This window comes from Streptopelia decaocto (genome assembly GCF_964273445.1).
Source record: "Streptopelia decaocto genome assembly, chromosome: 5".
NCBI classification, from domain to species: Eukaryota; Metazoa; Chordata; class Aves; order Columbiformes; family Columbidae; genus Streptopelia; species Streptopelia decaocto.
The window spans coordinates 28,160,127-28,173,724 of NC_138659.1; the positions used below are offsets into that span (position 1 = coordinate 28,160,127).

The following is a 13,598-nucleotide window of genomic DNA, read 5'->3' on the forward strand; positions in this document are numbered from 1 at the left end:
TGAAATGTCTGCTAAGGTATTTACATTTGTCTGTTACAAGAACAACAAGCTAGACGGAGAAAAAAAATAGTTGTGATTACTTATCTCAAGTAAATACTATTTCTCCAGTGAATGGTATTATTCCATCTATTTTATAAAGTTATTGTTAGATCCTCCAATTTATCTGTAACTGCTATTGTAGTAATAAAAATAAGACATGCTTATACTTTATAAAGAAATAGCCAAATAACAGACCGGGACATATAGAATAGTCAATATCCTTCTTACTGAACATGAAAAATGGCAACATTTGATAACATTAAGAAATTTAGACAGTGCTGGCAAGTTCCTACTAGCCACGGTAATCTTATTTCTGGTACTTTTCAGGGTGAATTGATTGGTTTTTTTCCTCCTCTCAGTTGATCTGATAATTGCACAAATTTATACAAGTGTGATGGGATTTTACTTAGCAAACACCACATAAAACATTCCCCAAACACGAAGCACCTCACTCATAAAAACAATTTTTGGTTGCAATTAAGCGAGCTGTATTTAAGCTGGCTTTGTGGCAGGATAACAATCAATAGTATTTTGTTGTAGGCTGCACTCTACCTGCAGGTGTTAAGCACTGTGCTTGCTTCAGCCAGGCTGCAACGTTTCCTATTGTGATGCCTTTCTAAATAATTTGGGTATATAGCAGGATAGTGCAAGTTCAGTCATTACACTACCTTATGAAAAACAAAATGAATGAAATCATGATATATGCAGACAACATATTCTCCTAAAACCCATAAAATACTCTAATGTCATGACCCATAACCTGGAGACGGTACGATTCCAAATTTGAAGGCCTTTTTTTTTTCCAATCAATTTCTGGTTAGCTATCGGTTTGTAATGAGAGAATGCTGCAAGACCTCACCATTCATTAAGTGTATTTCTATAACTAAATCGCTTATAGTAAGCGACACAATCTTCACAGCCTATGCTGTAGAAACGCGTTGTACATTACAGGCTGAAAAAAACATGAGCTACAAGAAAATTTTCTACTGAGAAGGGCTTTGAGACTGTCATCTTTCAGCTTTTAAATTAAGAATGTTTAAAATAATCGTATTTGTTGAAGACTGAAAGTATTTTCTAAACCAGGTATGTATTCACATTAAGCCACACATCACCAATATTCCAACATAGCCACCTACTACTTTTATTTTAAGAACTGTTGGAAACAAAATGCAGCTATGTTTGAAAACTATTTAAATATTAAACAGGATGGTTAAGAGTATTGAGAATGGCCTTAAAATAGCTTTTTGTCTTTCCAGTTTTCTTGACATCCAATTACAACTGCAACGGTTTAAATCTTTTACTTGTTTAAAACTGAAGGTCTTTAAAAAATAACGGACAGCTTTTCAGTTTAAAAGCTGCACATAAATACTTAAAAAGGTGAATTTCTTGCAATTTCAGATCACTTTTGTACATCACAAACATCAATCCTAAAAAATGCTTCGAAAGAGCCTGTTTAACATGACATCTCCAAGTAACGCATTTAACTATAAAATGCACTAACTTGTACTCTAAAGTATATTGCTTTATAAATGACTGCTTGTCTACCTATGCATGAAAATTATTTCAGTTATACACCAGACGTAGTTTGAAGTCTTCACCTGTAGTTCACCAGGTAAAATCGTTAATCATTACTTCCAGTTCTTGTGTTATCAGTTATCCACAGATATTCCTCACTGGAAATGCAAAGGAGACATGGAAGCATTTTTTGATATAAAGTATCTCAAGGTGGTTCGTGGTAGGTTTTTCTTCAGCAAGAGCCGTACTAGAAGTTACAAGTATTTTATTCTGTGTTTGTCAACATCTTAGGTGGACACAGGATGGGCAAGGGCTTGGGAATACATAACCTTTTTAGACCGAATTTTGGTAAAAATTTATGTTTCTACCTTCCCTAAACATTTAAAAAAATTATATTGGATGGATGCTATTATTGGTACGAATTTACGACACACTACATAGAAAAGTATTCAAATATAACTTCGATAAATATTTTGCCTAACTAGATACAGCTCTTTCCAACATCCTTAACTGAAAATCACCAACCTTTCTAAAAAGCTGTCATTCAAGACTGCAGCATTTTTTCTTCATTGTAACTATTTACATTTTTAAAATATATATTGATCAAAATGTCATGTCTACATATCACATCTGCAGAAATAAAAATAATCGTATTATTACATATTATTAACCATACAGACTATGAACTCCAAGGGCTACACTACCTTCCCTATTTAAATTTTAATAAGGTGCTTCCTTACTAGAGACTCGAATTCCTGAGTAACCCCCTTTCCTGACTTTATGTGTTAAAAGCAATAAGAGATAAATAAAACATTGAGAAAGCTTCTGAAGTGATCAAATAAGAACAAACTAAGCAAACTTCGGTGTGTTGTTTTTTTTTTTAAAGCTCTCCTCTTGCTCATTTTAAGACGGGAAACACCCAGAAGCCTGGTGTTAATGTCTCTGCTGATTGTGAAAATTGCAGCAATAAAAACTCCAACTGCTTGTCTTAAATTAAGACTTGCAAGACTACATGTGAGATCTGTATCTTTACATTAGTTTTTATAACATTTGGAAGTTTGGTTGCCTGCTTTGATGTTGGTCTATTAATGAGCAGGGCAGCCAAAAGCCAGAAAAAAAAAATGTTTACTGGAAATTCTCAAGTCAAAACCTGAAGTAATTGGTTTGTTCTACCCCACATGATTCAATATCCCGATTCCTCCAACAACCAGTTCCCTGAGCTCTCTGAACGTCTACGCTTTTTCGCTGTTGCCAACACATAGTAACCCACAGTGACTGAAAATGGCAGCTGAAGTGCTGCTGCAGCACATTAATTTTTCTCTAAGTGATCCAATTTTGTCACCTGAATGTTGAAAATCTTCTTTCCACTACCTTTTTTTTAATCTGCAGAGATTTGTTGAATTTGGGATTGCCATCATGTAAACCAAAGTGCAACATTTTCAAGACAATTCTTAGATTATCCCTAGTAGCTGAAAGGATAAAGCGCTTTCTTTATAGCACTCTACATTCAAAGCAGACTAGTTAACAGCAACTTAAGTGTGATAATGGCAATCACATCAATATGTTCCTTTTATACCCCCAAAAGGTACTACCTTCAGACAGCCGAAGACATTAGGTAAATAAACTGCTGAAAATTACCTGAGAGTAATGACACGCAATTTTAGGACCACTAAACACATATATTTACAAAATACCCAAATGGTTGTGTCCATTTAAGAATAACACAAGTCTATATCAATTATTTAATTAACTGCAGGTCGTTGGTTTGTTTTTTTGTGTTTTTTTTTTTTTTGCCAAGACATACCATATATACTCGGTTCCTTTATTAAATGAAAGGAGATTGAAGCACGAGTGAAGACATCCTACTCTAAAGGCACATCACTGTCATGGCTTAAAAAGCGAAACTCCCCCCCCACAACCCCAACCCATTAAATGGAGAACCAAGGGAGGGAGAAAAAAACAATCACAACCCACACACATACAGACTAAATGCTAGGTATCAAGTACTTACACCAACTTTTTAAAAATACAAAACGCATGTTTTAATATCAGTATCATTCAAGTAAAGGTTTGGAAGGAAAGAATAGGCAAGGAAGGCACAGGAAGTTCTTATTTTGCCAGAGATATATACCAGAATACAGTCCCCAAGAAACATCTGGTCCCTGGAAAAAGTCCCAACTTATTGACAGATAACTGGATTTTGCTTGGCTTTTGGGTTGCTTCATTATGAATATTGATTTGCAAATACCATAAAAGGGTAGGCCGGGCCACATACCCCTTCAGACTCAATGAAATGGTAACAAAAGAATAAAAAAAATGGAAATATGTAATCATGTAAACAACTACAATGGAATAAATGTTCTACATTGCCACCAAAACAGTACTCTGCCATACTTGGTTTCCAATTATTTATTACAGGGTATTACTAACCACAAATTATGTTATCTTTGTAAACACGGTAGCACTGATTAAATGAGATTACAAGAATTTTCACTTTTTCTAGACTAAAAGGGAAAGGGGAACGTATTGCCGGTGGTGATCAAAACTTCTTTTAAAACTCTCCATAAAAATATCTATTATTCCAGCCTATCCATCCATTAAGGAGGGAAGCATATTTGTTTCAAAGGTCTGGAATCGAGAGGTCTTTTATTACAAGATTTCATTTGTTTTCTGAATTAATTAGAAGATCATCTCCATTCAGTCCCTGCACGCAGTAACGTGTAGGCCATACCCGGAGCATGAGTGCAGTAGAAAGGGCTTTCTAAATCCCCCTCACAGAGAGGAGACTAAGAAACCACGCAAGAGTGCCCGTCATAAAAGGTCACTTTTTTTTCCCCTCGGAACAAACCATTAATCAATAGAGTGTAATTGTCCGAACCCTCGCAAGGGCTCTGCAGCGAAGGGACCTTGTTTTTCACTCGCATAATTACAAAACAGCAAAAGTTCAGAAACATAACCCAAATCCACCTCCCCATTTTACCCCTTTACAATTCCCATTGCCCTTTGGGCCTCTGCTTGGAAGCAAATGGAAGACAAGCTGAAGTTTTCTCAATTGAGCCGGAGCTAAGAAACCTTTGATATGCTAATACCCTCCTTCAAACGGTAAGAATTCACACTTGCATTAATTCAAACAATTTGTGCAGAATGATGCGAAATGGCACCTCTTTTCGTGGCAAGCAACAAAAGGAGGGAGCCGGAGCGTCTGAGGAAACCAAACAGCAGAACATTTGTTCCGCAGGACCCCTTCCGTGGCGCGCAGGGGCATTTCTGCGCAAAGAAAAACACACCTGAGCACCAGCAGCTCGCTTTACTTTCTGACAAACCGCGTTCAAACCCCAGCAGGGCTAGCACAGACTAACAACAAGATGTTATTTTTAGAGCCAGACACAGCAACGGTGCCTCATGACACACTCTGTTTTCTGTCTCCAGATGGCCCCAGATTTCTACATGTGAAAATAAATAGAAATATATTTAAAAAAAAAAAAAAAGTTGTTCTCACTCCACCGTCGACAAAGGGTAATTTATTCCTTTTCCTAAAGCCCCCCGCTCCCCCCCCGCGCCCGCACGCACGGGCTGGTGCACGGACGCTCGGTTGAGTTACAAAAATAAACCCGCAACAGGTAATTATTTACCGCACGGATGCAACTTTCCCCGCTGCGCGATGCGCGCCGGGGAGCGCGGCGCCACGGCGGGGCCTGCTCCGCGGGCCGACCCCCGGCCCCGCAGCCCCCGCGGCGGGGCGGACACCGGGCGGGGGCTGCGGGGACCCGGCGCGGCTGCCGCAGGCCCCTCCGCAGGGCCGGGGGGGAGCGGGGGGAGCCCGGCTCCGCGCGGGCGGAGAGCGGCCGTGCGGGGCAGCGGGGCCGCCGCGCTGCTCGCACCCAACGGCCGCGGCGGCCTCACGGAGGGGGCACGTTCCTCCTCCGGCAGGCGGGGCGGCGGACCCGCGGGAGTGCGGAGCAGGGCGGGGGGGGCAGCGGCCTTGGGCACCGGCCGGCGAGGTGTTTCCCCACCGCCAGAAGTGGGGAGCAGACGCCGAAAGAAACGAGCGGCGAGGCTGCAGCGCGGGGGGCTCCGCTTACCTCTGTCTGGGCGCCGAGGGCGGGCCGGGATCTGTCGCCCCGCCGGGACCCGCCAGCCGGGTCACCCCGCCGAGCGCGGGGCTGCGGGGGCGCGCGGCGGAGTTAGTCCGGGGCTCGCGGCGGGCGGGGAGCGCGAGGCGGCCGCGCTGCGGCTCGGCGGGCGGGGAGCGCGGAGCAAACGCGGCTTCTCTGTCCTCCACGCAGCCAGCCGGGAGGCTCCTCCGCGGCTAAGTCAACATTTTCCTGCAGTTTCCGACACTCCGCTCCGCATGAATGGTATCATACAGCCAGGCTCCCGCACGCACGCACAAAAAAATTTAAATTAAATTTAAAAGAAAACACGAAATGGAGCGGAGGGCAGGCGCAGCGCGTGTGCCCAGCCTTTGGAGTCCGTTCTGTGCAGCGATTAGGAGACGGGAAGCAGAGGCGATGCCCGCAGCAGGAGTAGGGGGGAACAACTCGAAAATGTTACAATGGACCCCCCCTCCTCTGTGTCTCTGTAGCTCGCACCGACCGGATTTACATCTCCCGGGATGACATTCTGGCCTTTGGCGGGGTGCGGGTCCGGCCCCTCCTCGGATTTTGTCCTCTTCCTCCCGGTGCTGCTGCCCCGCCAGCGACTGGAGACTGGGCGCCGGGCGCCGAGCTAGTAACGCGCGCAGCAATGGGAAAAACGCAATACATACACACACAGGAAAAAAAAAATCCCAATGAATTGTATCGCAGCCTTTTTGCTCATGCACCTCTCCGTGTGTGACTGGGGACTGCGAAGTCCTGACACAGACTCTCCGCCGGCTCTGAACTGGAGTCACCTCCAGCCTCCTCCCCCTCCAATCTCCACCCCCTCTCCCTCCGCTCCCCACCCCTGGGCTCAGCTAATCATATAAACATATTATCACGTAGCGCAGCACCGGCGAAGGACGAAAATCTCTCCCCGCTTTTTTTCCCGCTTCTCCCCCCGCCCCTGCCTTTCTCCCAGCTGAGGGGGGTGAAGGCTAATAACAAGCGCCTGGCCGCTCGGCACTAAAGGCCGAGCAGATCGGCTGCGCGCCAGAGCTGCCCGCTCTCCGCCCTCCGGCCGCGGCTGCCGAGGGGCGCGCACCGCCGCGGAGCCGCCCGCTCGCCGCCGCCGAGCCGCTGGGCGCCCCTGCCCGGCGCCTCGGGCCCCGGCGTTTCCCCGGGCCTGGGGCCTCGGGCCTGCCACCGCCCCCTCTCCCTTCCCCGGCGGCTGCTGGCGCGCTGCAGGCCGGCAGGCGTCTCCGCGGCACTTTCTCCTTGGCCGTATCCTCCAGCGCGACCGCGTACACAAACTTGTGCGGCCGGCCCTGCTCAGGTGCTGCGCGGAGAGGGGCCGCCCGGGCCAACTCACTGCAGCACTGTGTGTTTGTGTCCCCCGCTCCCCGTCTGAACGCAAAAATAATTCACCGGGCTGGGCGACTGGCGAGCGAGGGCAGCCTTGGAGCGGGAAGAGGGGGGATCTCAGCAGGCCGATGCTTTCGCGGCTCTTTTGGCCCCTTCATTTCCTCGCACTGCAGCTGCCCAGCTCCTGCCCGCCGAGCGCGGCTCCTTTCGCCGCTCCGCCCGCACCAGCCGTCAGGAGCGGCGCTGGGAAGCACAGCGATACGTTCGTTGGGGAAAACATGTCAGGACAGGGTAAACAGCGCTTGGAAACGATTCAAAGGATACTAACTTGACTCATTCCTGCGCTCAGATACAAAGCGCAGTGTGGAAGCGCTGTTGCCTTCTTTCCAAAAATCCGCTCTTAGAAACCTGGGGTGGGTGGTAGTTCTGTTTGTTGTTTTTTTTTGGTTTTTCTTCCTCTGTACTGATGCAAAATACAGAGGATCCGCTCTGCCCCTTCAAGATGTACGTGAACCATTCGCAGCTCTCAAGGTCAGGGAGAGGCAGCCGGGCATTAGGCAGGGCTGGTTCCAGCGCACAGCGCGGCGTGGCCGGGGCCCGGGGGACCCGCGGGGGGCCAGGGCCGCTGGCAGCGCCCGGGGCGCTTCCCGCCGGCGCCGCGCTCGGCGGGGGTGCGCTGAGGCAGAGCGGGGCTGCGGGGGCCGTAGGGAAAAGCTGAGGAACAGCCACAGATCAAAGCAGCACAGACCTGTCCTGCTACCGCCCCTTTCTCCGTTGGTTGGGTTCTTCTCTTCTCGCCATTCCTTCCCTTTTCTGGCCGCAGCAGGGAAATGACACCGTCTTAATGGAGTCTACCCACAGAATCGCGTGCGCAAGACAGGACCACTCCGGGCTTGATCAACTTCTAGGACCAAAGCATATTCACAATTCCGCTTAGAACACCCACACCAGGAAATCAGGACCATTACCATTGTAATTGGTAATGATTTATTTTTTAACTTAATTATTTTGACTTCCCGGCATACCTGTGCGATTAGTGTTCCTGTTTATAAAACTGTAACGTGAATTAGAAGAAACGTGACATGTTCAGTAGGAAGCAGGATCTTAAAGACCTTGCAACATGAGGTAGTAGGAGTGAGAGAGCTGGTCCAGGGGTCTCCAAAACCACATTAAACTTTCAACAGTGCTTGCAATAATCCCAAGGATTAGTATCTAAAAATCACTGAAATATGGGCAGGCCATGGCCAGGCTGACCTTCCTCAGCTCACAGTACCTGCCCAGGACACTGGGAAGAGCAGTCCCAGGCTTTTAGGACCAAAGAAGGAATTCTGCCATAGCGAGCAGTGCAAATAATCTGCACATTGCAGATTGCACATTGCAGCATGGGAGGACAGGAGGTCTGTTTGACAGTGTTTGTACTCACTATCTATGATTAAAAGTTAAAAGTATGAGTTAGTGTGAGAGCAAAATGTAGCAAAAGAGGAAGGACTCTGTTTTCCCCATCTTTTGAGTCCTCTGTGTCTCCCTAGTGTAGCTGACTGCCCATTCTTGCTGAAAATATCCTTATAAGTATCTGCATAAACCCTAAATAACCCCTTATGCATTTCTAATGGTATTAAATCATACAGGCATTTTACTGGTTTTTATTAGAAACTGATTTTCACTGGAAGGGTTGGATGCATCTGTTATGGAAACATGCTTAAAAAGAAGGTCATAGAAATATAAAGATACACATATTGATTGGCTGTCATTTCACCAGAGTTTTAAAACATATCCTTAACAAATCCTACTCTTTTTTTGGTCAAATTAATGTAGTTGCAGAAAAGCAGTGATAGCCCTGTCCTAAGAGTCTTTTGCTTAGTTGATGAGAGCAGGATTTAGCCAGAAAACAGCCAAGAATACAATAATCACGTGGGGTAGGTGGTTTTCCTTTGAGAGGACATGAGACACAGGAATTCTTCGATTTGGGGCAAGAAGTCTATTGGTTTCTCTATTTATTTTTTTTTTCCTCACAAAAAGATTCAAAAGAACTGCAGAACTGGGCCTTGTGTTAATATTTGGTGAAGTCCAAGTGAATTCACCTACATGGATTCAACTGCAGGACTGAAGTTTGTTTTCTCCCTTTTCATCAAAAATTTCTGGAATCATATTTCTTTCTACATGCAGAAACGGAGTTTTACAACTCTAAGTTTTACAACTCTTTGGTTGTAAAACTGAGTTTTAAACAATCGGTGAAAATGCAGACAGAAACCTTTCAGCATTTGTGTCGAAAACACGTTTCCATTAATTCTCATTAAATCTGGATTAAGATATAAGAATACCTGGCAGAGGTGTATATTGCTTTGGCAAGTATGATATTATTATTCAAGTGGTTAATTTTACTTCACGTGAATCAGCATCTGTTTCTTTAAAATAGGAAAATTGTACATGCATTTATCCATGGAACACTTCAGTCTGATCCTTTAGTTTTTACTGAGCCACAATTATTGACAGATTTGAATATTAATAGACAAGAAGAAATTAAACCAAAGGAAGTTTCTTTTCACCATAAAACCTGCCTACCATTTGCTTTTTGCTATATCCCTATAAAATATATATCTCATTCCATATAGACACCACAAGTAAGTGCAGACGAGGAAATTTTGCTTAAAATCTTGCTTTGCTGGAACAGTGCAAAATACCTATCTTGAAAACATTACAAGTAATGTTATAATCTTAGCTAAATAATTCGGTAATATTTTATTTGCCCCTTTTACTGTTAAAGTTTGTAATTTTCATGTTAAGCTGTATATTCTGTGTGTAGTGCTCTTGAATCACTTTGACGAACCTGCTGCGTCATGTCCTTGAAAAACTAAAAGCAAATTCATTGTAATTTTAAAAATAATTACACAAGAACCGTGTATCCATTGGCATTTCTGGGGAAATTTTCCCCCGTGACAGGACTATGTGTGGGATAGTAACAACTGGAAAAAATTTAACTGTCAGCTGTGTGCTTCAAGGAGATGCATCTGAGACAGATGTTTTAACTTGCGGCAAAAAAATAGCCAAATTATGATGTCTGCAATATGATATTGTAGGCTGCGCTAGAGGTTTTTTGCCATAGAATTGCAGCTTACATCTACCTGTTATTGAAAAGGTTAAATTAAAGTGTTTTAATATCTTGATAAATAATATTTTGTATTGCCCTAAGTGTCAGTTCCCCTATGAGAAATGGTTTACAGAGATTTTATGCAACCTGGTTTTTTATTACTGGAGTTTTACGACTGAACTTTAAATACTAGCGACTGACATTTCCTCCTATCTGTGTGTACTCCTGTGAATAACGTATCAATGAACTTCTAATTAGATGTAATGTTAGCAAAGACTGACAGAAGAGGTTGTATACATGTAGTTCAGTAGCTCCAGCTAAAATTGCCATAATATAAAGACACAGTTTAATTGGTGTAATGTAAAGACGTGTTTTTCCACGGTATCTGGAAAAGTACAAACCATTACATGATTTTACCATTTTGACACAAAACTAAAAAGGCAAGATTTTGTTTGCTTTATTTAGGAAAATCCCCAATTCATTTTGCAGACAAATTTATATAAATAAAGTGTGAATGATACAACCCATAAGAGGAAATATCCAACGTATTGTCTCAAAAGTTTGGAAATATATCTTGACAATTACCAGTCATTTAAACAAAGTAATTGATTTTAGTGTCACTTGGGAAAAAATGAAACCCATCAATAAAATCAGAGAATTCTGCAGCTGTTCCTAACAAATAAATGTAATATGATTTTGCATTTTACATAGTTTACTTCAGTAATCAATTTTAATGACTCATAATCTATATCATTATTTAAGAAATGACAAAATCATTTACTTACTCATAACACTTGCTAATTGTTTTTAAAAATAATTTCTACACATGCCTAAGGAAACACCCATTTCCATTTGCTTTGTGTTAAATCAACATCTAACAACTCATGGTGATTTCATTCAAAGAAAACAGAAGGAACACATTAGCTATGTGGTTAAAGAGATTGATGGGCTTCAAACATTTTAACCATGGATGTTTTTTTCCAACTGTAGAAACTCATGTTTTTAATTTAAATAGCTTCATGAAAATGAAGATCATTTCATTCAACAAAGCTGTTGTTTCTTGTTTCTTAGACAGAAATTAATTTAATTTTGTTTAATCAAATAATATTAGAAACAACCTTGTTCAAAGAAAATGCAGCTATGAAACAAAAGCATGTGTATGCCACATTAAATAGGTATTCTGTAACAGAATTTTTGTATCTCGTTAATAAATTATAAGAGATCAATATGATTTTTACCACTGAATTTAGATGCAGGTTTTTATGGTCATGCTAAGACATCACAGTTGCCTCTCCACTCTCTGAAAAGTAAATCTGGGGGAGCGATAGAGCTCAGTGTTATTGGAGAAGTAGATTCCTTACTTTGGGCTTTGGGTATTTATGGCTGTATGTTGGTGGAGAAAAGTTTACTATTTAATGCTGCAGGCATATATAAAGGGCAAAGAGTTTTCAAGATTGAGCTGTTAGGAGTCACACAGCAGAACAGATTTTAAAAGAGGCGAGTACAATTCCCTGTTTTCATATTAAAAGCTCAGCACAGAGGCTGAAACGATCATACCAGGAAAGGAACTGCAGTGCGAAGCTTTTGGGGAAAGAGATATGTCACGAGGTCCCAATTCTCCAAATACTTTTGCACATTTCTAGGTTCCCTTTCCTCCAACTGCTATATCTGCATAGGCATTACTTCTGCATTTGGGCAGCAAGTAATGTTTTTTAAGGAAAGAAGCAGGGCCCAAGAGAACAGTAAGAAAGTGAATAGATTTTTCTATTTAAAATGAAAGTAATTTTGCCTGGCAGGTGGGGAGCTCCTTCTCTTCACCCCACCTCCCTTACACAACTATGTTACACAGTTTGCTATGACCTCACTAGATCTCTGTATCTCTTTCACTCAGTAGTTTGTAGCTGGCAAAGTACCCCGTATCTCAGACCGGCATGTGTGGAGGTCACTGCGTATTCTCACCGCCTCCCCTCACCTCTCGCTACACTACTGCTTCATGTAACAGAATGGGAAGATTTGAAAATGAATGGGAGAAGGACTGAATGTCATATACTAAACCACTATTCCCATTATGATTTGCTTTATCAAACTCCACTTGCAGATCTAGAACTTACTCTCATTACAGAAGGCTTTTAAAAATAATATTACCTAGGTTACTGGCCACTTTTCTGTTACTTGTGTGTCACAAAATGAAAGGTGATACAAAAAAAGATGAACAAGGAATACAAAATTTGAAGGCAAACCATTATATTTGCAAGTACAAATCCATCATGGCTTTTGTCTTCTTACCCCGGCACCTAACGCAATCATCCTAGGCACTATTTAAGTCCATATTGTTGAAGACATAGGCCAAGATTTGAAGATATATTAATCGTTATCTGCACAGCTCTACAAACCCATAAAGATTTGGATGCCTGCATGGGGATAAGGTTAAATTTACTTTCTTGAGAAGTTCTGGGATAAAATACAGCAAATTCTTGGACCACGAACCAGAACTCAGGCCTTGCCAGGCCAGTTGACTGCCCACATCATCAAGCTACAGAGTCATGTTCCCTTTGGTGCTCTCACTTTCTAGTCCAGTGAATCATGAATCGTTTGCTGCCTGGTGCGTAATTTTAACTGGAGAATATCTCCACTTCCAATCAGGCTGTGGCTTAGAGAACTGTTTAACTGGGGAGAGAGACACATTTGAACCCCTTCAGGGCGAGGAGAGAACTGGTCCTGTTCCACACTTTGCATAAGTCTCTAACTGCAGGTTGCAGAATAAAGCTACACCTTATAAGAAAGTGGTGGTTACCCCTGGGTTTAGTGACAGGCTGACTGTGTTGGTAGGTGTCAGGTGCTCTTAGAGTGTGACTGTCACCTTAACTGCTCATCTTTGTGTTACAGACAACCTTGGCAACGATGTAGGTGCGGAGCTCCCTAGTCTGGTTTATCTTGACTGCAGCAATATTTGGCATGACGAGCATTAGAGCTGTAGGAAAATTTAATGTAAAAACATGGAAGTGCCTCATCCCCAAGAGACATATTCCCCCAATAGGCAGCATTGAAGCAGAGGGGCTTTTAAACTTAAGGGCTTAAATTCCTTCCACGTTTCTCTTTGGGAGTCTAGTTGGAATTCTGTATGATGCCTACATGAAAATCTAATCCGTAGTCACAATAATCAAGTTCAGAGATATGGTAATCGGTGATGAACAGGAAAGAACAGGGTGCTCATGATCAATCATGAACAGAAAAGAACCTCCCACTGGGACTTCTTCACCTCATGATTGCAACTTTCAAATTCTCTTATCAAAAGGCAGGGCATGAGAACCATATTTGCTTCCAAACTTGCATATTTCATTTCACATTTCACTGTGTGTCACCAGGTGTTATTCTGTAAGAACAAGGGTGGGGGATTTTTTGTTGTTTTCTTTTTTAATTCAGAATTTTGAATTGGTAGCTTTAATCAAGACAATGTACAAGTCATGCTTTATGTACAGTTCATCTGGTTCTGCTTCTTGTTTCCCATGCCG

The 13,598-nt window shown here is 42.9% G+C and overlaps 1 protein-coding gene across 14 annotated transcripts in view; it reads right to left on the reverse strand.

Moving 5' to 3' along the window:
- ADGRL2 (adhesion G protein-coupled receptor L2) overlaps positions 1 to 7,464 on the reverse strand; it is a 169,346-nt gene extending 161,882 nt beyond the window's left edge. For 6 of the 14 annotated variants that reach the window (XR_014184094.1, XR_014184095.1, XM_082053201.1 and 3 more), the window contains exon 1: positions 5,637 to 6,403. The gene's annotated coding sequence lies outside the window, so the exon portion shown is untranslated. Of the gene's footprint in view, positions 1 to 5,636; positions 6,405 to 7,326 lie in introns of those variants that run through there. The other 8 variants (XR_014184096.1, XM_082053207.1, XM_082053206.1 and 5 more) reach the window with 4 other exon arrangements.
- Positions 7,465 to 13,598: the final 6,134 nt, after the last annotated feature.